This window comes from Aythya ferina, assembly GCF_964211825.1.
Source record: "Aythya ferina genome assembly, chromosome: 4".
NCBI classification, from domain to species: domain Eukaryota; kingdom Metazoa; phylum Chordata; class Aves; order Anseriformes; family Anatidae; genus Aythya; species Aythya ferina.
In genome coordinates this window covers 16223476-16246257 of record NC_140300.1, presented here as the reverse complement: position 1 = coordinate 16246257, position 22782 = coordinate 16223476, and the positions used below count along the sequence as shown (strand labels likewise).

General features: G+C 38.2%; 1 protein-coding gene across 1 annotated transcript in view; it reads left to right on the top strand.

The window, feature by feature from the left end:
* The first annotated feature begins 1349 nt into the window (after positions 1-1349).
* LDB2 (LIM domain binding 2) overlaps positions 1350-22782 on the top strand; it is a 244960-nt gene continuing 223527 nt past the window's right edge. Inside the window, exon 1 of the mRNA XM_084516471.1 lies at positions 1350-1366. The gene's annotated coding sequence lies outside the window, so the exon portion shown is untranslated. The remainder of the gene's footprint in view (positions 1367-22782) is intronic.

Here is a 22782-nt window from a genome sequence, read left to right as displayed (position 1 = left end):
ATATACTGGAAAATACTTGAACTTCCTCCAAGTCTGCAGATCCGTCTGCCAGGATGGATTCCTGCAGAACCCGGAGGGGCAGCTTTGGGAACATCACCGTGATTTTTCACTAGACTAAGATGCATTAAATAAATAAACAAGCAAACCAACCATCCAACCAACCTTGGGATAAATGAGGTTCCAGATACCAACCTTCAAAAAAGAAAATCCTGCCTTCACATGCTTCCTCTCCTAAATAGCATTGTGCTGCCATGTTCTGTCTGTCCCCTGCAGACAGTGCCTCATCTCCCTTTGTCATATGCTCGGCTTTGTGGCTTTTCAGGACAAAAACAAAACAGCATAATGAGAACAGAGGAAAGATGTACTTTAGGCATTAAATGCTCTCTGTGGTACTTTATGGTGTTTTTTTATCTTTTTAAGAAACCTCTGTGGTTAAAAAAAAAAAAAAAAAAAAAGTAAAATTGCATTTTTTTAAAGTTTCTACATCCTTTACCAATATGGGGTAGGGGGAGAACTGAGATCAGGCTGCTTTAATGTGTTTGCTGCTGAGCATCCAGAGGGGGAGTATGTGAACGCCTTGCTACCTGCAGGTCGCTGGGTTATCATGGGGACAGCTCCAGCATCACCTGCAGGTAGCTTGGCTCATCTTCACCGCTCACTGTGCCTGAACAACCTCCCGTCACATGGCTCCCACACCCACTCACTGTCACAGCTTCACTTCTTAAATAAAAAGAAAGTGACAGCAATAAGGAATTAAAAGGTCTCTGTTGGAAGAAAGAAATGCATGCAACTGTCCTGGAATGAAACATGTTTAGGTATAAGGAGGTTAGGGGAGAATTTTAACTTCTCCCATCTTTTAAAGACGTGTAAATTCATTTGCTTTGCTGAAGCTAATTTTGTGATTAAAAAGGAATTTATTTCCGATTTTCTTTCTGGGGAAAAGGCAGACAGAAAGGAAGCCTTGTGGATTTTCAACCTGTTAAATAAAGGCTTTTCTAGCCCTTATTATGTTTGTCAGATTGGGGTAAATTATCCCCAGTAGAGGGGAGGTGGGGAGCTATGTGTATTTATGGGGTGAATCTCACAAAGTTGGAATTTCTGTTTCTTTTTCAAAAAACATGGAACAGTATAGCTTCTTGACTGAAAATGGAGTCTTTTATTATTAGGTACGTTTGCTTTCGTCACAGATGCTACAGCATTTCTCATGCAGCCTTGTCTGCTGATCTGCAGAACCCCTGAGGAGGAGGACTCTGCAGTCAGCTTCTTTTCGGGCTTCACTCTTCATATGGGAAGCCTGAAAACTGCTTGCTACCAGAGAAATCACCATGGATCACTGCCATCCTTCTTTGTAAGACTCTGTCAGAAGGTATTTATGGGCTCACTACCTCACTGACAATTTTACTTCAGTATGCGGAGTGTTCAAATTCATACCACCATGTTTTGCAGTATTTTGTGGAAGCTTGTTTCAAAACATGGTGGTTGTGATCATTTTCTAGAATCCTGTTATTTAGGGGGAAGCGGTACAGACTATGCCTGACTGACTATAGTCTCGTTCATTTGGGGGCAGGAGGACAGGTTCTGCATCATTGTGCAGCTTTTTTTTTTTTTTTTCCTTTTCTTACTGACCTGTTAGGAGGAGAGAAAAATAAATAAATAAATAAATAATAATAATTAATACTTAATTGCATCAAATGAGCCCAAAATTTGCTCTGAATTGCAGGCACGTAACTCACTGGCAATTGTACTTGCATTACCTGAAGGCATTTAGATTGCTTCATGAGATTCCCTTTCCTTAAGCCAAATACATAATACTTCTCTGAGATCTGAACTGCTTTATTTAGTAATTAAGGTAGTTTGTGCATCATCTTAAAGAAGCAAAGGGCACATACATCAATTCAAAATCCAAGGACTAACTCAATGGCTCTTAAAGCTTTCCTGTTAGTGAAATCTCCAAAGACAGAAAATTCTCTTGAACGCATATGCTTCTACATTTGGATTTGGCCCATTTTAAACCAGTATCAGAGACATAATGAAAATAAACATTCCTAAATCTAATGGATATTTTATAATATCCTCTCATTATGTAGTTTTATTACTTTCTTCTTCATTTCCTTCACATATTTTAGAGCTGACTCTCATGTTACAGCTCTTTGGTCACTGCAGTTTTGAATTCATCCTATGGAAGATGTGTACACATTTGGAATGACATTAACTTTGTGTCAATGTTTGACAAAGAGAATTCAAATAGATACATTGGTAAAACTTTTGACAAATTCTAAGATTTTGGAAATCTTACAACAGACATGAGCTCTCATGGCTCGAAGATGAAATTTTCATCAAAATGGAGAAAGTGAAGTTTCCCAAACACAACTGGGCAGCTGAGCTATAGCAGTAAAAGTAGAAATTCAAGTTCATACTTTTTGCATTTAACATGGTTTTTGCTCTAGGTTCTACACATATTAGTGAAAATGGCTTGATCTATCTGCATGGATAGTGTAAAACTAGACAGCAAATTAGGAATGACATGTTGGCAATTTGCTAGCGGATGAGTGTCACTTGTTTTACAACATGATATATACCACATTTTGCTGTCTTCCTTCAAATCTCCCTATGCATATCTCCGAATGCTCAGTTTTGGCTAGTCTTGTATGCCAGAGATGATGGGGAGCATCTTTGCTTAGGACGACACTCTTGGCTCTTCCTGCTCTTCAATTTCTTGTATTGTGTTTGATGCCACAGTCTAGTGGCAATACAGAACACTGGGAGAACATGTATTAATTTGTCCACATTATGGAAACTAGTTACAGATTTTTCCTGTGCTCTTAGTTGTGTTGCTGAACTTCTTCTCTCTGGCAATGCCTATAAGATTTTAAGTGGGCTAGACAACTAACTGATTTTTGAGGTCTGTTACAGAATTCAAACAAGAATTTGTCTGTTCTTGGTGAAATAAATAATTAAAACTGAGAGATGAAACTGGGATAAAGCATTTAATTTTATTTTGAATAGTTTATCTTCTTTTGAATGATAAGTCACATCTCAAAGTAAAAAAGCTATTTTGAAAATAAATAATCAACATTTTTAGACACAAAGGTTTTTTTCCAATCTTTGTGACCAAACCAATTTGTTTCCCTATTAAAGTGCAGTTTGCAGCAAGTTTCCATTCACTGAGAACATCTTTTTGCAGTTATTTTACCCAGCCTATCAGAATCTCAGCAAAGACAAGGGCTAAGCAATCCCTTGGACATGGAGCTACAAGGAAAAGCTTGCTTTGTGATTGAATTTCTCATGAGTTATATAAAGTAAGTAAACTTTACCAGTTTAGATACAAGGAGAAAAGCAAAAAAAAGTTTCCATCTTGTCACAGTTACTTCCCATTCTCTTGGCCTGACAAATGCAAACAAGGACCAACAGCTTTGCTATTTTATCAAGGACTAACTTACCAGTCTCTTCTGATGTCCAGGCTTCTTAGCCTAGGCTTTCCAAAACAGCTGCCACTGGTTATGCACACACACAGTAGGGCTTTGGTTTTACTGTTCTCTGTAGGAGACAGAACACTAAGAACAGCAAAATCTCTGTGAGATGACCAAAGACAGCTGTCTTCCAGAGGTTTGAATCCATTCTAGTTCAGGTGTTGGGTTCGTTTTTCTAATTGTGGGGCAAGATCTTGTTTACAAAAGTCTCCAGTTGACATTCAGTTTAAAATCTTGTCTGTAAACTATGGCAGCCTGGTACTTCTGTGTGCCCATGCTCTGGGGACATGGATTTCTGAGTAAGGTGGGTCAGCAATCCCTTTCACTATTCCAGCATAATCCACTTCCCCACATGAACTGGCACCCATATTTTTATCTTGTTGTTGTTCTGACAAAGTGGGCCCCTTGGGAAAGGCTTTGAGATACACTTAATGGCATTAATGATGATCTATATGTTGCTCAACAGCTAGTGTTTGTAATAGTGTTTGTGGCTTGTGTATGTGTGCATGTAAGAGGCCATTTCCTGCCTTCCAATTTGCGTTCCTTTTCCCACAGTGCCTGAACCTATGAAAAAGAGGATATTTCAGATTGTTTTTAATTAGTCTAAACTTTCTTGCAACTTCTTGTTTCAAGAAATAACATTATTTTGGCTCTATTTTCTACTGTAGAAGAGTTTTATGATTATTTATGGGAGTGCCTCAACTGCGGGTATTTAATTGAAGCTTGCAAAATAGTCAAAAAAAAAAAAAAATAGCCTGCCTCTTCCCAGCTGTCACAATTGTTTAAGCCTATTTGGTACCATATCAAAAGTACTAAAATTTTAACTATACTGAATAGTAAATGAAACCATTTAGTAAACTCTGTCTGCAAGATTGTTAGGAAATATCTCTTTCCTAATTAGCCAGTGATACATTATTTGGATCAGCTAAAATAAATAGGCAGTTGCTGCCACTACTATAAAGTGAATTTCTGATACTAGCAGAAAAAAAGGGCAACTCAACTGCTCAGAGCTCATTTGTCCGGGTTCTTCATTGCAGTTCATGCTGTAATTTTGTCCACTGGCGACACTGTGAGACATTTTCTGTACACAGAGTAGGCATGAAACCTACATCAATTCAGTTTAAAACAACTACTGTACTCTGTACTTACTCTGTACTTCCTGAATAAATATGACTGGGTATATTCGCCCAAATATAAAGGACAAATAATAAATAGGTCACATGTAGCTAGTTTCTAGCACAACTCTGTGTGTTATAGATGAACTATTTCTTTGGACTAGTTTCCAGAATCCTCTGTTTAATTGTCAGCTTCAACTCTGAAGAAATGTTCTCTGAAACATCTGAAAGTATAAGGTGTTTTTCTAATATGCTATTTTTACAAGGATGCAAGTGTAGACACTTCATAACCTGTTTATTCCTTCTGGACACTGAGAAAAACAAAATGAAATATTTTATCTATAAATTCTAAGATATGTGGGTATATTGTAAAATAAATTGCTGGGATTTTTTTTATGATGTTTAAACATAATGCTACAAAAAGGTGCTTACACTGTGGTGTAAATATAAAATCAGATGTATGCTTTTAAATGGCTGAAATTTATTATTTTAAAATAAATATTTCTGGCTCTTTTTTCCTTCAATAAATAGCTATGGATTTATTTAGTTATTGACAAGTTTTAAATAAATAACAAGGCAGCTAGAGATAGTAATCTGTTAGATGTAAAGTCTTCAAGTTAAAATGTACCAGGCATTGAATGTGAATTTGAAGGAAAGCTGAAATTTGAAGCATGAAAAAATAATGAAATACTTAGATGATTTCAGAAATTGCTATGTTCATTTTCATAGAATTTGAGTGGCCTTACCTAGGCTTTACTTACGTTATAAAGGATTATTTTCAGGAAAAATTACGTTTGCTTTGCTGATGCTAAAACTTCTAGGACATGGTTTATGCATGTAATACTGGCTGTCATCTCCAGCTGAGGATCTACGCTCAGATACTGGTACATTTGTTACTATTATATGAACTCTGAACATGTATTATACCCGTTATGATATCTTCAGCATGTAAAAGCCTCCGAGAACAGAGACTCTTTAAAACATGTATTCTCAGCTATACAACCTACTGTGAGAGTATCAGATCTGTCCTCTGATGCTTTCACTGGCTTCCATGTAGATTTTAAATCAGATTCAGGAAGACATTGCTTATCTTCAGCATACTTCATTGCCTTGTCTGGGATATGTAAAAGATACAGAAAGCATTTGTTGATCACTACATTTCTCTGAAAAATGGAGCATTCTGTGCTAAGGGGAAAACTCATCCCTGTGGAGAGGAAAACTTTCTCCAGGGCTGATCTCACACTGGAATGAACTCTGGAAATTAAAAATAATCCCCATAGACCTCACTGCCTTCTGCTCCAGTTGCAAGGCATTGTTCTTTGACCCCATCCTCTCTAACGTAAATGTTTAACAATATGCATATGTGAAAAGCAGCAGTGACTGCAACTCTGAATCTCCACTAAGCAAAGCACAAGCTTTTTCTGTGGGGAGAGCCTTAGAAGACACACAGCGTTAGCATTGGTGCTTCCTGTATGACTGTAGGTGATTCTCCATATGTAACAAGATAGCCCTGAGTATGCCACAGGAACCCTCTGTAGAATAACCCAGTATCTTTAGGTTGCCTTTGGGAGAGGTCTAGGCTCTGAAGCCAGCTGCCAGACCAAGCTGCTTTTCATTTGATTGAGCGGTGGGATTGGTACAGGGAGAGCTAACTTATAGCAGCCTGAACCCTTGGGTCCATATTACCTGGGACCTCTTAGCAGTCTAAACATATGGATATTAAATATTTCCTTTAGCATTATAGTTGAGGTAGTAAGGCTTGTGTTTTAGCTCGTATGCCACGCCACTCCATGCTAGCTGCAGAATTTCAGGTATCAGTGCAGTAGTCAAGGGATGTGACATTTTTTCCTGTTTCTACCTCAACAGAGGATCAGTTGGACCCGTTAACCTAATCCAGGTTTTTCAAGCCATATTTCAAGACTGAGATGAGAAACTTTAACTATTTGCCCAAATAAATAAGCAAAAGTATTAAATCTTGGTAATAAGAATTTGACAACAGAAGCTTTTTATTTCTACCTTGGAATACAACACCATTACTTCTTTCTCTCCTTCCCACTCCTTCGATTTTCCAGGTACCACTCAAATTGCCCATAAATCTTGGACTGTTAATTTAGAAAACAATCTCTCAATCTCTGCCACCTCCTAAAAAATACCCCTGAAAAACGGTAACTATTTTAAACATCACATTATGGGTTTTGTTCAGCTTTCAGTGCTTGTGCTACTGAAAGAACGTTGGGAAAGGGGAAAATGAAAGTAATAAAAATAAAAATCTTAACTGTGTTTAGATTTCTCCCAACACATTAAATAGAAAACACGTATCATGTTACACCAGTAGATGAGTTGCAATCTGCCAGTTCCACTGAAGTGCTACTACCTCCATACACGCTTTTGTCCAGTGTTTGTGAAAGGTTATTATACCTGGCAATAAAACGCGAGGTATTTTTGATATATCACATACACACACACATACCTGAGGCATATGCCCTAACCCAGTGACCGTGATTTGAGTTGCATTACAGGAACATAGTGATATGGTTTCCAACAAGCCCTGTTGTATTAAAAAGTATACATGCACATAACCAGGACAGTCATAATACCTACGAGTTTATTAAATTAACGTGTGGCTTGTGTTCCATATTTGTGATAGATATTGCAGAAAACCAAAACTAAACAAACCCACTTGTCCTATGTTTCCTACCCTCCAGTTCAAAAATGTCTCTCTGTATATAATTGCCTACAAGTGATTTTTGGAGGCAGATAGCTATCTGCTTCCACCCGTGCTTTGTCTCCCTAACTGAGAGGGAAGTTGCCCATATCTGGGTCCCAACAGGTCGATGAGAAGTTAGCTGGGGAAGCTGTAGCCTGCCTGGAGGTTGCTGTCTGCAACAAGAAAAACTCTTATTTTTCTTGTGCCAGTTATGCTTCTATCATAGTGCAAGTCTTTGAATTGGTGTTCTTTCATGTTATTTTTCTTTTCCTTTTGCTAGTCTTTGAGATAAGAATTGGGTTAATTAAGGCATTGATGATTTGATGGGCATATTTTTAGGAATGACCATGCTACTTGTGTGCAGTATGGCTGGTGGGAACAGCTGGTGCTCTAGTAATATTGTCATGCTTTAAAAATTCAAAGGAAGACCCCACTAGAAACACTACTCTTTATTCACTTGTGCTCCCTAATGGCAACTTTAAATTCTCTCTTCTCTATTGTCTTTGCTAAAGATACATGACTTTGTGACTTTGCTGTCAAAGCAGCTTGTATTGTGCTAGTGAAATGCAGTCAGTGCCTAATGTGCATTTACAGAACTTTCAAAGACTTTTATACATACATTTCTCTTCTCTCTCTCTCTTTTTTTTTTTTTTTTTTTTTTTTTCTTGTAGAGGATATGTGATTTCTTCTATCAGTGCAGCAGCTTGTGATGTGATAGCACAATGAAACATGAGGCCAGTACAGCTAGATACCTTATTTTTTTCATATTGTGTTAAGGGTATGAGCCTTCTTTGATGTCAGTAAAGTTAATAACGTTTAGAGATATAAAAATGCAGTCAGCACTCCCTGACTAAGAAAGTAGTACCAGACACCCTTGCTAGCCTAGGTTTTGACCAACTTTTTCATTTCTATAAAAGAAAAAGCTTTTAGGAAGTGAAATATAGGTCCTTTGTTTGTACAAATTCTTAGACAATATGTGGAAAAGAAGACCATATGTTCACTACAAACTTACACCATCTTTTGGTCATTTTATAGCACACATAAAGGTGCCTTGCAGGAGAAATTGCTACAGCAGGAATCCCTCTAATCTCTCTTACAGAACTCACAGCAAATCCAAATTGAAAATGAATTGAGCTGGGGAAGAAAAGTTAACGCCTTCTCCTGTCCTGGTGGGCATCATTTTTATTTTGAAATATATCTGCATTGCTTTAGTTGTAAGTGCACAAGGAGAATTCAAAGGGAAGAAAAAAAAAAAAAAAAAAGGTATTCACTGAACATCGTCAGCAAGTTCAGCCTGTAGGTTGGAGAGAAAATTATGGTGTTGTGATTTTGCCTTTTTTACACTTGTCTATGAACTATTTCAAATAAGGTTTTAGTATCACAGGTATACATACTGTTCAAGATATGGTGGTAAAATAGATCTTTGGCTGTTAGTTTTAGCAATTTTATAACAGAAGTGTTGGGTTTTGTTTTGATTGTAGGTAGACTACATAGTATTTTTTCTGGCCTTTTATTTTAGGACTAACTGGTAGAATAAATTGACACAAAATTTCAAAGTTGGCTTTCACAGAATATTTGCTAGTAGTTTCTTGTTACGTTCTGTATTATTTTGGGTAGTGATGATAATCACTATTATGTATCATATAATTTATAATGCATCATACAATCTATTTGCTGCATTACTTGCAGAGATTGAAAACAGAGGGGTACAAACTGCTTCTGCTGCTGTAGCGCATCGTGCTGAGTAAATGAGTACATTCATGTTGCATTATCTTTATCTATTTCCCAAACAAAACATAATTCTAAGGTTGCCAAATATGCAACAAACAACTTTAAAAAAAAATAGACATAAATTGAAATTTGTCAAAATGTGTATCAGTGAGGGTTTTGATTCATTAAAGGCTCTTCTTTATGTTCTGAGCAGGAACCTGAGCCTTGAGACGAAGTTTTCGTCTTGCCCATACTTGTAAATTCTGCTTAGCTTCTGCTAAGTTTCAGACACCGAGTTTTCAGGTTTGAGCCTGAGCCAGCCCTCAGAGTAATATCCTTCCCTTAGTTCAGCTGACAGTGTTCAAAGACAGCAATGTGAATGCATAAAACTGGACAAGAGAACTTGCTGGATTAGCCCACTCTTTTGCCTGGCACCTTAAATTCATAGCCTGAGGAAGTATCAAAAACGAAACAAACAAGAAAATTTTTGAGAAGAGACTTGTGACCTTATCATATTATTCATAGTTGTTTTTGATTTTGAAGGATACCTGTAGCATGTCTCTTCACAGAATCTTATGGTTATTTTCGTAGAAGGGTCCCATCCAGAACAGGACCACAACTGTTGGTATCACACTTTAATTTAGGTATGGTGTTTAATTAGGAGTTATTAAAGGCAACAACTAAAATATCACAAGTACAACATACCCTAACACCTTTCGGCTCTCCATCTTGTGTTCACTTAAGTGGCTGAGGATGTTTTTACATGGGAATAAGGTAAAACAGGGACCTTCATAGCAGGCACCCGCACAGAGAAGTGGGCACTTGCATACAATGTATCTATTATGTTGGATAATAGTGGTCCTTGAAAAGTCAGCATTAGGATGTATTTCTCCATCTTTTATCCAGAGGGCAACATAACTCTCTGTAACTGGGAAAAGCTAAGCTTTTAAAACACCTTAGAATGAGGAGACATATTACCACGATATCATATGATGAATGGAAGACGTGACGCATCCCTCTTCCTTCCCTCTTACTGTCCATATTATAGATTTACATATATTAACAAATTAGATGATAGTCTTAAAGGACAGCATTCTGAACGTGGCATTTGGATCCTGGGCATTTTTATGAAGTATATCTAGTATATAAATAGCACTTTCTTCTGACAAATACAACTGTAAACAAGCTGCTAAGGAAACTGTAATTTGCTTGGTTATTTTGGCTAAGTATCTAAGAAATAGGGCAATTCCGATTAGTTTCCTTGCAACCTCTATTTTAATCTCTGTACCTCTTTTCTAAAGGCCATCTCTACTCATGTAAATGTACCATGATCTGAATTGCATGCAATAATCTGGAGGGGAGAATATGTATTTGGCACCATTTTCAATGATCAAGACACTTTACATGACATTCTTGTTTAAATGCCATGAAAATCAGAGTTAAGTGCTGTGTAAATGAGGGCAGAATTGAGCCCTTTGTATCTCATTTTCAAACTGCCCTGGGATCATCTGGAGGTATAACCACATAAATCCCCTGAGGATACGTCTCCAACTCTCTCCCTTAACATGCTGTTCCTGATCACGTTGGAAATCCACTCAATTTAGATTTAATCTCAGTGAAAACTATCCACAACTGACTTTCTAAATTTGCAATACTATTTTTTTTTGGTACTTTTTTTGTGCATGTTATTATGTTTAAGTGTATTTCTGCTGAAGACATCCCAAAGTCTGTTTCTCTGTTGGGGCATCTGTGTACGTCAGGAGAGCAAGGGTCCCTAAAAATTAGAGATGAAACTATTGGCTAAGACCCCAGCATAGGAGCAAATTGCTTTCTCCATCACTCATTGCTGCATGATGTTAGAATTGTACCTACTCCCCACCTTTGTTTGCTTGCCAAAAATACGACCATACTATTTCCTAAACATTTTTTACTTTACAAGTTAAGATGTTGCATTACATGGAGCAGAAGTACAACCATTCCCCCCACACAAAAACGAAGCTCTGAGCTTGTAATGATTGGATATATAAAATTTAGAAGTAAAAAATAAATAGCAAGTTGCATGGAAAGATAAAGAAACAGATGGATTTATATAAGTTCAGGTTGTAAAGGTTTGTGCCTTTTTTTTCCTTTAAAATAAATAATTGTAAGCAGTAACCAGCTGTAGTATTATTCTTCACTGTGTAATCTGCACAGTGAAATGTAAACAGGGGGTCAGGCTCTCCTGTGGCCATCTGACCCTCTCAGCAGGAAAAGGGGGCACTGAGAGAGGCTGTGCACAGAGGAGCGTACAAGGATATTCATGAGCTGGGAACTTTTGCAGCAAAAAATAGCTTTCCTGCATAGTCAATGGTGCATAGCGTTTGGTTTAAAAACCCTTATTAAATTAAGAGGAGCTTTCTGCATCCAGCAGCCTTTGCTGCTGCTGTCGTGTGTACTTCCATAATGTTGTTGAGAACACTGGAGCTTAATATCAACTTGAAGGTTTAGAAAAATGCAATAACATTCAGATACAACTTGATTACAGACGGAACAGAGATACAGAACATGAAAACTGATATGTCTGGGGAATCTAGCTCTTTTGAATCTCTTTGTTCCTCAGAAAAATTCCTTCTTAAAAAATGAACGTTTATCTGTATGTATATATGCATTCCTTTGTCAACACAGGAAGATGGAGGGATTGGCAGCAAGGCATTCTTCAGTATGTTAATTGTCTAATGTTTTCTCTTCTTTAAAAATCTCTTCTTTCTCTTTTTTTTTTTTTTTTAACGGTTCTTTTTTTTTCTTTTTTTTTTTTTTTTCAGATTAAAAAGCTGAGCCCATCTCTTGTGTATTTAATTCAAATATTTTTTAATACACAGTCAAACTCTTTCTGTCATACCTATAGTCACTACAGCTCTGGCTACCTTTTTGTTGCAGTTTAAATATCTTTTCCCTGCGGAATTTTTATGGCATAAGAAACCTTTATTTATTTCTTAATTTATTATTCTAAAAACTAATACACTTTTCACCCAAAATACCAGTTTTTACATAACCTTGAGATGCCTATTCATTCCTTCTCAGGAGGAGTTCAGGGGAAAGGTGCAGTGCCCCTCTAAATCACAAATGAAATGAGTTTGTTGGCTTGAATAGTATTTCTCCTTTCAACCCTCCGCACATTTCAGTACATTCCATTAGTCATTGTTCAAATGAGGCTGTTCTCCGACCCCAGAGGCAGGGGAGGAGGGAGTTTGGGGTTTAAATGAGTTTGCTGATCAGTACATAGAGGCACATTGTTTCTCATCTTATAGTTTGCATGTTCTGTTTACAGAAAATAACCCTGGTTCCCAGTACCAAAATGTTTCAGTTTTTGAGCATACTGTATGTTTGATGCAGCTAATTTAAATAAATGACTTTCACATTTAAGCAATTAAACCTATAATTAGCACTGTTTGAATGAACTAATCAGCTAATACCCTATGACACACAGTTCTTTTTTCCCTCTAAATATTTTTAAAGGGAAAGGATAGATATTTATGAAAAATTATAGGTGAGGAACTAAAAAAAAATATGCTTTGATTCATGGAAATTACAAGACAACACCACAAACTATTTAGACCAATGTTCTCCTTTTGCCTTACAGGGAATGTGGAATTATGCACACTCATTTCCTCTGAATTCAGGGGAAAAGACTGCAATAAACAAAGTATTGAATCTGTTTTAAAAAGGGGCAAACTTCTAACACTGATGTGTGTTTTTAAAAACACCTCTATGCACTTTTATAGGCACTCTGTACTTACTGTATTTTAAAACGTGTGCATACATCTAATCCAGTGGTAGGAGAGCTGTGCGAGCCATACCCTTGGGAGATTCCCTCTGACTGGCAGAATGTTAGCCGCTCTCAATAAGATGGAAATTTATTAGGAGGAAATTATCCTGGTGTCCTCTGAAAAACAGCATTTCTGATAAAAATCTTGTTCTCTGACAGCAGTCTAACAAGATACATTTGTTAGCTGTTTTTGTTCCTTGGACTCATCTGTTAATTTTAATTCTTCTGTTGCACTGCTGTGTTCCAAGGCAGACATGATCTATGTGTGCTCACTGGAGATTGAGATGTTGTGGGTGAGAGGGCAGAGAAATTTAGGAGAAAGCTAGCCTTTTTTCTTCCCTCTAGTTAAAATACAGAGGCAAAAATGTCCTTATATTTTTATTAAAGCTTGAATTTCTTAACAGATGTTGTGCCTCTTTGGATCTATGTTACTATAGATTTATATTATTACAGAAATATGTATAATTTATCATACAATTCTTCTTTTTTTTCCAGCTCCATTATCCCTAAATGTTAGTTACACATGTATTACGTACAAGTCACATCACATACTAGCATTTTACTTTTTTTTTTTTTTTAATAAATTGTAGGGGTCTTTTTGTTTGTTTTCCCTAGAAGTCCTTTAAATATCTTCAAAATGCTCAAAACAATTTGAACACCCTTGAGTTGTTCAAGTCACATCACTCTTCCTGTCTTCACTCCATCTCCATTAAGGATGAGATTTAGGACCCTTCTCTCCAGTTTAATTTTTCCTTGAGTCTTTGCCTCATGGGATCTTAGGCTGGAACATTTTCAAAGAAGGAATGTGGACTTTTAATGAATGAAGCTGACATTGGGAACCCTTCCCCCAGCAGTAGGACTTGCCAAAGTTAGGAGGTGTATAGTGCTATGTTCTTGCACACCAGAAAGGGCATCAGAAAGATGGCAGATGGTCTTTTGTGGTTATATGTCTCACCAAAACTTATGAGAACTGGTTTCTATTCCTGTGTGATAACTGGCCTCTGGAAGTGCTTTTTCATCTGCCAAGCTTAAGATAAGAGCTAATTCAGATTTAGATTATTTTTGTGAAACATTCTGGCAAAGGTAAGAAGGAAGAAAAGGGTCAATAGACAGTGCTGCCTTATCAAAACTTTTTTTAATAGGATTGGATTTCCCTTCACTTTTGATGGAAAGTCTCAGGTTCAATATGGAATTTCTTTTTTAAATAAGAGAAAGAGATAGTACCACCCTATGATGACCAATACTGTGGTGTAGGGAACTTACAGAAGAGACGTAGGTTTGAATTGTCAGGTTCAGAGCAGCAACTTGAAACTCAGGCTTTTACTGTCTTAGGCAAAAGATTGGACTACCCTCTCAATTCCTATCGTGATAGTCTCTTAGGTAATGTTTCAAATAATTTTCACTACTTGGATGAGGAAAAATGATATTTTGATAAAGCTTTAATAGATAGGAAAATAATTTCTTCCTTGGCTACACTTCTGAAAATCAGGGTATAAGTGTCTGTGTAGCACTGACAGTTCTCACTGTAGATGAAATTTGAACAAGTGGTAGATCATCAACAGCTCAGTGAAATCAAACCCCAGGTGTTTCTTGTTGGACATTTAATCACTGAGACACCCCAAATTAAAGGAATTCAGAAATTTTGTCTTTAATATTGTTATGCTTCAGAGCCCATATGCTAAATCATAGAATCATAGAATATCCCAAGTTGGAAGGAACCCACAAGGATCATCAAGTTTAACTCCTGGCTCCACAAATGGCCACCCAAAGATCAGACCATACATCTGAGAGCATTGTCCAAACACTTCTTGAACTCTAGCAGACTCAGTGCCATGACCACTGCCCTGGGGAGCCTGTCCCAGTGCCTGACCACCCTCTGGGTGCAGAACCTTTCCCTAACCCCCAGCCTGACCCTCCCCTGTCCCAGCTCCATGCCGTTCCCTTGGGTCATGTCGCTGTCCCCAGAGAGCAGAGCTCAGCGCCTGCCCCTCCGCCTCCCTCGTGAGGGAGCTGCAGGCTGCCATCAGGCCTCCCCTCAGCCTGCTCTGCTCTGGGCTGAGCAAACCAAGGGACCCCAGCTGCTCTTCATATTTCTTCCCCTCTACACCCTTTGTAGCCCTCCTTTGGACACTCTCCAATAATTTTATGTCCGTATTACACTGTGGTGCCCAAAACTTCACCCAGTACTTGAGGTGAGGCTGCACCAGCGCAGAGCAGAGCAGGACAATCCCTTCCCTTGGCTGGCTGTGCTGTGCCTAATGCACCACAGGGTATGGTTGGCCCTTCTGTCTGCCAGGGCATGCTGCTGGCCCATGTTCAGCTGGAAGCACTGTTGACTCGGATTCAAAGGGAAGTACTTATGCCTTATTACCTAACAGGGGATCTCATCAGTACAGCCAGAGGTGCTTTGTTTTGAGACACAGATGATACCGATGAAGTTCCTAGAAGGAACTTAGGGAACTCATGGGAAAATAGATAATTTCTTATTTAGTGAAAGTTTTGAGTAAAGTGTAGTGAATATTGTATGACAGGGTTGGCTAGGTTCACACATGGATTGAAAGATACCCTGTTATGAATATGCTCTCTTGAGAACAGTCAGAAACCCCTGAGTACTGACATTCAGGAGCAGCAGAAAGGAGGTGGCCCCGCAGTCCACCCTGAGGAGATGTGGTCAGTCTTGCAGAGGTGCTTTGGAAATCCCAACATGTAGCCATGTACCTCCCAGTATGCAGATCAGCCAGGCCTTTTTCTAGCACATATCTCTCACAGCTTTCCAAGCCTGCTAGGGAAATGCTGTCAAGTAATTTACTCTAGACATAGTTTTACAGATTTGTTTTGGAACAAAGTGCTTTCACTACCAGAAAGCTCACTATTTCAGAGCAGAACGAAAATGCAAAGACTTCAAAACTACTTTAATACACTTCTGTATAATAATCTTTGTGTGATACAAAATGATGGCTGTTCTGATTAAGGAATGACGGCCATTATTTCTGAATGAAATACTTTAAATATCAGGAAACATCCAGTTAAAGTAGCTCCTGTGTCATCCCTCGGTCCTACACAACACACTAACCTCCCCCTTCGTTAGGGCCTATGCCTCTACAGTGCTGGTAGCACAGCTGACCTGGTGTGGCAAAATTTATATCTGCAAAAAAAATTCTAAATACTCTCCAATTTGGTTCAAAGTTTAAATTCTACTTAGAAAAGTAGCTATTTTCGAAACTATTCTGCTTGTTGTTTCTATTCATTGTTTCCATGGTAGAGCTGAAAAACTATTACAGCTGTGTTTTGGGTGGTCTATTGTATACTGCTGTTGGTTTTGATTATTGTGTTCAACACTCTTGGTATGTGTTTCACTGTCCCACTGTCTCCACACAAATAAGGAGTGGTGCTGCCTCCACCCGTTGTTTATACAATTGCTGTGCGGTTACAAAGTGGGAAACTTAACTTCTTTGCCTTCCTCTGCTTAAGGGGATGACATGTCCATACACCAGTTCCTAGGAGTGTGCCCTAAACACTTGGGTATAGCTTAGTACTTAAGGGGCATCACCCTGCCCTTCTTTTGGGAGTTTCTGAGAACCCAGTAACATTGATGGGCCATACCATCATCAGATTAAAAAAAAAAAAAAAAAAAAAAAAAAAAAAAAAGGAGTAGAGTATAGATAGATAGATACAAGCTAAGGTATTGCTGACCTGACTTTTAAACATGCTTTTATAAAGACCTGCTGAAGTCAATCAGACAATATATGGTGCATTTTCCTAGAATATGCTAATCAGTATAACAATGTAGACTAACTTTCGGTAATATTTTTAAAGGTCTGCATTTGAACATTGTTTCAGAAAATGTGATTTATTAAAGTTTCGTAACCCTCAGAACTGAAACATGACTAGTTAAAATACAGTGCTTTCTGTGAAATACACACCTCATTTGCTGTAGAAGGCAGGAAAATAGAAATGCTTCCTGGTACCAAAAATTGTGAAAATGAGTGACCGTCTGTAAAATGCGTGATTATTTGCATAAAATACCACTTTAATGTACAGTATGTTTAAGCTGACTAGCAGAGCACATGCTGTCCTGTGGAAGAGCTAGCAAGGATCAGAATAAACAAAAACAGCATTGTGGCCTGTTTTTTTCCCTCTTTGCAATTCTACAGCATTTGACCTTCTGCAGCTGAAATGGGACCTTGTAACATAGCCATAAAAAACATCTTTTAGAAACTTGCACCTTGAAGTGGGTTTAGGACAGATGATACACATGTACCTGGAATTGAAAGTAACTGATGCCTTAAAACATGCAACAAAAATCTTCCTTATACCACTGATTTTTTGTTTTTAAACTGTGCAGTCTCATGTGTTTTTAATTACTTGACGTAAATGTTCCCATTTTATTTTGGTTTTCATTGTCCAGTTTTCACCAAGAATGAGAAATCTGTAAAGGCAGAGGTTTTAATTTAAATCATTATTCAAATACGCTTGTCTGAAATTCATTTAACTTTCTGCATGTATATCTGTAGTTTAGTTCTGACAATATTCATTAAATGATATTTTTTGTCTGTAAGATCTTCAGTCTGTCATTTATAATGGTGGCAAGGTAAAGGTAAAAACAAAAATCCAGGCAATTATTTGTGCATTATTTAGGGGAACTAAAATTACAGTAAGTTTTCAAGTTGGAAAAATATACAAGATGGGACACAACAGTCTTCTATATCGTCAAAAAATTCTCTAAGTTTTTGTATTCATCATAAACAGAAGTCCATATCCCGGCTGGCTTAACAGAAGAACAACAGTTGGTTGAGTACCCAAATGGACATAACGCTGGGCTGTATGGGGATGACTACAAGCCACACAGATCGTGTCATCAACTCCATTACCTCCTCCCTTTCCTCTGACTATATCTACGTCTTGAATACATATTTCAAGGAATCATGACCTGAATACTGATGATTGATGACAGTACCAGTAGAATGAACTTTTAGTATATATTCGCATTGACAGTGAACCTGATACCAAATTTTAACCTGAAGCATTTTGCTTTTCTGTAAAATAAAAATTCTTTGTCCTAAATTACTGCCTTTTCAGAAAACATAAACAAAAATGCCAACTCTTTTTGACTGGTGAACTGATTTCCATATAATTCAAGGTTTCCTATCTCTCTGATTTCCCATGCACTCCCTCTTACTTTTGCTGATCTCCCATGAAACCCTGGCAGAATCTCAGCAGATCTGATAGTTTCTTCTGGGCTGTCTGCCATTACCATATTTTATGTACTTCAGGGTTTCTGTGGAATTGATGACGCACAATACATCATTGGGCCGCTGTGACCAAACAAGGTTTGTATGATGGAGCTTACCCTAGCATTTTGCCAGAAGTGCTGAGACCCATCAAGGAGCTGAAGAAAGATGAGTAAATGTTGGTGATGGATGAAGGAATAGTGTTGAAACAGAGCAGACCTTGGGTAGGAGGAAAGGTCTAAAAACAGTGGCAGGGAAAGAATTAGTAGGTGTTTCGGAAATACTTGAAATTGAAGAGAAGATACAGATATTCTGTTTCAGGGTAAGATGTAAGGAACGGGCTATTGGGGGAAAGAAAATGGGGAATGGAACGTAATGGAAGGAAAAGAATAAGGCAAGTTTGAATGGGGAGAATGATGAATGTGAGGCAGGACAATGGTGCAGAGGAAGCTTCATTAGGGATTATTAAAATAAGCATCTTTGTACATATGCCTTTGGCTGAACTGAAGTATACTTTCTAGCCATTGTGAAATAGCCTGTCCTCAACCATGACCCATCGCTGTACAAGGCTGTTAGTGTCAAGCAATGCATTCTGAAGATCAGTGTTTATGTCTACGCTGCAGGACAGGTACGTTTCAGCATCCCATGGGTGATCCTTGCAGTGATGTGCTAACCCTGTGATGGGAACACAACTGGGCATGTTCTGTACCTCTTTACATCACTCCCAGTGGAAGAAGACCTGTCTGCATTAGCTGCCAGGTATGACTATAGAGACATCAGTTTGGGCAGCTGGGGAATCAGTGCCACGACGCACACCAGAGTGTGTCTGCCTTGATATGCACAGCCAGTTTCCAGTGAGCCGATGCTCTTATAATATACGTAGGAATGGCAGAAAATGATGTGAGCACAAGAAGCCTATGAAAGTGCCATTTGAAATTAGCAATAAATGATGTCAAGCTGTATGCATGATATATGCTCCTGGTTTCTTACAGGAAACATCATTACCTTAAATTTTAGGTTGTTAAACCACATTTACCACCATCATATACTGTTAAAATCTAATAAATAGCTAGTACAGTCTCTCAGATCACTAGCCAAGCATTCCACCTCAGTCCCACCTCTTGCTACTTCATCTCAGTGAGCACTCTCTTTGAAGAAACATTTGTGGGAGATGCATGCAGAAGACAAATACATGGAAGTGGAAATTTTGGAAGAAGAGGCAGAGGAGTCTCTGTTTTTATGTTATCACCACATTGCCACACTCTCAGAGACTGTAAGGACAAGTGTAATTATATCTTTGTAAAGGCTTGCAGTTTTCCCTAAAAAATGGGGAACTTGCATTTGCTTTAGACAAGATATGCTGCAAGATCTTCCCATAGTGACTCAATTTGATTATTTTGAATCAAGGAAATTAACGTGAATTTGAATTTTAGAGCTTCCAAAGTGGCAAAGGCTTAAAATTGTGCCATAGTGAATATATTTACAATTAAGACATTCTGGGAAATGTGAAAGTAACAGCGGTGAACATACAAAAATTAGTCTGGACAAGTTTTCTACAGGGGAACATTCTTTTAAAGTGTTTCCTCTGTAACAGTTAATAAAAACAAAGCTTAAATATGGAATTTTTCAAAAAGAAGAATTGGATTTGACTTACTTGTAATCAGATGTGCTCCCAGAAACTACTTAGGAAAAGAGTGACCTGCAAAGTGAAGGTGTGACTGCAGATCAGAAACGTACCAGCTGCTGTCTGCCTTGAAAAGTGAATGGTAGCAGCAAGGTAGACAACCAATGGACAGGCACCTCCATAAACTTGGCTACACATACTGTTTAGATACTTATTCTGATACCCCCATCCCATTGTGTTTTTAATGGTTTTATAACTCCACCAGAAAACTGACAATGAACCTGGGTACAACTGACAACATTTAACTCTGCTCTGACCCGTAGTGCCAGGCAGCTTGGAAAATCTAAATTCAGTTCATCAAAATGTGGAATGATTGGATTTTAATGTTGTTTTAGTGGCAAATTTCAGTGTAGACTTAACTGAAGGCTTGTGAACACCTCCTTTGTTTTGATCTCTATGTAACGCAAATTATTAGGTGGGGTGTGATTGCAACATATATACATGAAATACAAAGATTGAATGAAGACTTAAGAAACTTTTCAGTGTTCATGTCATTAATGTGAAACAATCTTGTGATTGTCCTTAGTATGTTAATAATTTATCTGACTAAATGTCTCTTCTCACAAACTTTCATTTGCCTTTTGTCCCAAATCTTAAGATTTTAATTTTAAAATGCCTAGTATGTTGTGGGTTAGAATTGTAATGCTTCAGCTCTGTTTGAAAGTTCGTATCTTATATTACACTATGGATTAGTTGGTTTAAAATAATTAGTATTGTTGTCCTACCCTTTCTAGGTAAGGATCAGGAAAGTTTGACTGCAGGTCCTCTGGTAATTTTTTTTTTCTTTTCTTTTATAAATTAACACAAACATCTTGCAGGTTAATTTAAAGCCTTTTATGTCCCCTCCAAAATTTCTATCTTTATTGGATTCACATCTGTAGTTTTATTTAATATGAGCCAGATGTTGAAATCAAGGCGATATTCATTAGGGTGCTTGCTCTGGTGAAGGCTTGCTAGAGACAATGTGTCGTGCTAGTTTTCTGGGTATGGTGTCAAGCAGAAATGAAATACGCTGGATGTTTTTTCTGTTTGTCTAATTAGAAACAAAGCTTTCTAATCAATAACCTTCAAACTCTGATCTTCACAAGCAAAGATATGGACAAATGTAGATAAAATTCCACAAGCTGCTGTACTTTGTACACAAAACATTGCAATGTTGCTAAAACTGCAGGTTGTTAATGCAGCAGTGGAAATGGGGATAAATGGCTGCACACACATCCATGGGATGGAATGATGCTGAGGAGACAACAGAGAGCAGAATGCATAGTTGTAACCCAAACCAAAGCTACTGACGAGAGCAGGAGGTGGGAGCTGGAGCTGCTGCCGTGGAGCAGCTGGTAGGTGCCAACCTGTCTCTGAGCGAGGCAGCAGCTCCTGAGCTGGGCTGAGTCACAAGTCAGGGGCAGCTCAGATCTGCTGCTTCGGCAGAGATGTCAGCATCTTTCCATGCTCCCTGGAATATGTGTATGTCAGAGATGTATAACGTGTCTGGTGTGGTTTAAAGACTGAATTACGTATGTGGTCACTTTTTGGGGGCACTATATGGTGCGAGATGGAGAAGGAACGGAATCTATAACATAGATGAGATAAAGATTTATTCAGTATATATTTTGCTCAGACTCTACTTTTCTGTGCAAAATCATTATTCACTAAAAGGAGAGACATAGCCAGTCTTTCGCCCTCATAAGCTGGAACATTTTGCTCTTGCAGCATAATCAGATTTTCCAAGCAAAACTCCTGGTTATTTCAGTCACATTTATGCAGCCGTACAAGGCCTTGGCAAAATGCAAGCACTGCAGAGCATGGTAACATTTCAAAGTACAAAATTTAAATCAATAACGTATACTTAAATTTTAAAGGCCAAATTAAAAAATATATGTATCTGTTGTGCCTACAAAATATGCATGCAGGTAACTGATTGCATTTTTCAACTACTGAGTGTACAATATACAACACTGGAGACAGTACCTGTAACAGTGAAATCCAGAATTGAAATGGATCATATTCAGCATGCTTTCATTTCCTGGCAGGTTTTGGCTTGTGCTTTGGAAGTTCAAAGGTTTATGTTTAAAATCAAATCTTTATAAAGAAGGGAGAATAAGCTAGAAACAGGAAACAAAAGACTCCAGCAAAATCTGTACAGGAGACGTTATTTTCCAACATAGTTTTTTTCCAACATTGTTTGGGAGCTGGTGTTAAAATAATTAAGTGAAACAGAGTGGCACTGAGTGCATTGTAGTAAGGCATAACTGCAGGTTCAGAGCTGGATGCAGTACAGACTCTGGGAGCATGGATCACTTGAAGGATAAAGGCCTAATTACACAAACCAAATGTCAAATTCATGCCACCTTAGTACCAGAATTTCTCTGTGCATTGTTCCCTCTCATACCAGTTCTCCTGTCTGTCTGTTGCTTGTTCTGCTTGCAGTTTGGAGCAGCGTGTGTCTGCACTGCACAGGATCCAAAACCAAACCTGAGGTTAATGACCACATTTCTGCTACTCCTTTTCTATCATTGATCTCTGCCTTACCTTCCCCACCTGTAAAATGGGGAGAGATGCCCACATGCAGGAAGTTGCATCGTTGTGTCTTTCTTAGTGATCACCACAGTGTCTCCATGAATGTTTGTAAAGTGCTCTGAAGATGAAAATTGCCAAAGAAGGGCTTGGGATGATTATTATAAGTTAACGAATAAATTTCAATGTGTATTTGATTGCAAGGTAATTCAGAAGGGAATCACCAGCCCTTCCCTCCCTTCGAAGAAGAAAAGTTGACAGTCAGCTAGTTGCTAATTAGCACTCAACTGAAATTCCTCCAAAGCTGAGTGCTCCCAGTTGAGTCCCTTAAGAAGAAAGCTTTCAACTAATTGAAATATGCTGAAAGTTGAGCAGTGGGTGAGCTGTGTAACAGGTAAATCAGGACTGGGGGGTTAGGGGAGTGGAAAGAATATTCAGTTGCTCTAGGTAGGACTAGAACATTTTGGGGAAATGCTAGCCAAAAGGAGCAGCTCTTTCATGTTCACCCATCCGTTCCCTTTCTCAGGCCTAGTTTGTAATCTGTGA